This window comes from Fukomys damarensis, unplaced genomic scaffold, assembly GCF_012274545.1.
Source record: "Fukomys damarensis isolate Sample0158 unplaced genomic scaffold, DMR_v1.0_HiC HiC_scaffold_13379, whole genome shotgun sequence".
NCBI classification, from domain to species: domain Eukaryota; kingdom Metazoa; phylum Chordata; class Mammalia; order Rodentia; family Bathyergidae; genus Fukomys; species Fukomys damarensis.
In genome coordinates this window covers 6,484-8,954 of record NW_022914291.1, presented here as the reverse complement: position 1 = coordinate 8,954, position 2,471 = coordinate 6,484, and the positions used below count along the sequence as shown (strand labels likewise).

General features: G+C 50.7%; 1 pseudogene; it reads left to right on the top strand.

Annotated features, from left to right (window-relative positions):
• Positions 1-1,045: 1,045 nt before the first annotated feature.
• Positions 1,046-2,471, top strand: part of LOC117284931 — a 2,805-nt pseudogene continuing 1,379 nt past the window's right edge.

Sequence of the window (2,471 nt, the reverse complement as noted above, 5' to 3'; positions counted from 1 at the left end):
CCCCCAAAATTTTGTTTGTTTTTTTGGTACCAGGGATAGAACCCAAGCCCTTAGCACTTGCGAGGCAGGCGGCAGCACCACTGAGCCAATCCCACAGCCCCCACTGTCCCTTTTTATTGTTTATTTTATTTTTTGTTACTGGGGATCAAACTCAGGACTTTGTGCTTGTGAGGCAGACGTGGTGCCAGTGAGCTAAATCCCTAGCCCTTGTTTTTTTTGGTACTGGAGATCAAATGTAGGTCCTTGTGCTTGTGAGGCAGGCGCCAGAACCACTGAGCTAAATCCCTGGCCCCCCTTATTGTTTATTTTGAGACAGAGTTTTAAATTACTAAGTTGCCCGGGCTGGGCTCAAACTTGCTCTTTTCCTGCCCCAGCCTCCCCAGTAGCAGGATTGATAGGTGTGCACCACTCTGCCCAGCTGGTTTCTATTTTATTCACTGCCCTGGACGGTTTTATATCAGCCCCTCAGACCTGTCTCTCCTTTTGTCCATCCTGACCTTCATGGGCCTGGTGGTCATCCTTATGTGTGTTGCTGTTCCTAGAATACAGGACGCATCTGATTTTTTTTTTTTAGTGTAGGAATGGAACCCAGGGCCTTACACATGATAAGTCCATGCTCAGCCACTGAGCTACACCCCAGCCACATCAAATGCTCTTGCTGCTGTTTAAGAAAGATTGGGCAGGAGCATTATTCCTATCTTCAGGATGAGGACTTGAGTCCCAGAGGAGTTGGAGGCCATCTGGCAGTGCTGGAGCTCAAAACCAGGTTTTCTGGACTGTGTGAGGTCATTCCATGTACCCTACGCCACCTTGCACCAAAGCCAAGGGAACTCAGACAGTCCTGAAGCTACAAGGATTGAGGCAAGGGGACCCCCCGACCCACACTTAGCCTTGGGTAAGCCAGACAGGGCCCAACAGCCCTCTGACGGACTTCCCACCCCTCCAACAGTACATCTGTGGCGCTTCTCAGGCGGCTACCCAGCCCTCATGGACTGCATGAACAAGCTAAAAAAACAAGGTATGTCAACAGGCTCTTGGCGACCCTTTCTTTTTATTGGTACTGAGGATCAAATTTGGATCAGCGGTGGAATTGGTGCCCCTTTCTGACTATTGGTTTCAGCCTAGTCAGGCTGCCCATGGGGCGCATGGCTGGGGTGTGTCTCTTCCTGGCTGCTGTGCCCATACCACAATGCCCACAGGAGTACCTGGAATTCCGAAAGGAGCGGAGCTGCATGCTGCTGTCCAGGAGAAATCAGTTGCTCCTGGCATTCAGCTTCTGGAATGAGCCACAGCCTACAGCTGGCCCCAACATCTATGAGCTGAGGACATACAAACTCAAGGTGCCTCCCTCCCCCACAGTCCCTCCGCCTCCCACCATCCCTGCTTTGCAGGTGCCTGAGGGGGTGGGCCCTGTGTCCCAGTGCATGGACTGGGCCCCTGGCCAGCCTGGCCCCACGGGCTCAGAGGAGAAGTCTATGTTCCTGGGTGTACTTGGGGAGGCCCCTGGAGCTGGACAGACAGCACAGAGTCCGTCCCTGCCCTGTTGTGATGCTGGGACTCCAAGGCCGTGCTCATTCCCTCTTCCCTCTGGTTCTATTTCAGCCAGGAACCATGATCGAGTGGGGCAACAACTGGTGAGTGGTGGCACTGGGGCTGGGCTGTGGGAAACCCCCAGTGGACCACTTGTCCAGAACTGTCACAGGAACCTGCTCTGCCCCTCAGGGATCCAGAAAAGGATCCAGCCATAAGATATAGGTCTCCTAGAGGAAGTGAGGCTGCTTTTGGTAAAAAATCAGCCAGCTGCTGCACTTCCATCATCCCCAAGCATCACTGAATGCCACAGGCCCTACCTTGGGTCCCTTTTGTGAGGTGTGGCCAAGAAATCAGCCTGGGGTCATCCTGGGAGTCGATTCGCGTTGGCCTGGCCTCTTCCCCACACTCTGCCATCTGCAGAGCTTGAGCCATCAAGTACCGGCAGAAGAACCAGGAAGCAGTGGGCAGCTTCTTCTCGCAGATAGGAGAACTCTACGTTGTACACCATCTCTGGGGTAGGTCAGGAACTTTCTAGGAGCCTTCTGTTTGTCCCGTTTCTCCACTGCCACTTGTAAACAGTTGGAATACAGGGCCAGGGATTTAGCTCATTGACACCGCGCCTGCCTCACAAGTGAAAGGTTGTGAGTTTGATCCCTGGTACCAAAAACAGAAGAAGAAAACCAAAAAACAAAAAGCAATGAGAATATGTTAGTGCATGTGTGGAAATTACACTCTAGTAGAGGGAGGTGCTACCCCAGATGTAAACTAATAAAAAAAAACACATTAATTTCAGATGTTTATAAATAATAATATCTAAGGCGGGGGGTTTAGTTAAGCAGCGCCATACCTGCCTGGCAAGCACAAGATCGTACGTTCAATTTTTAGTACCAAAATAATAAAATAATAATAGTAATAATAAAATAATAATAATAATAATA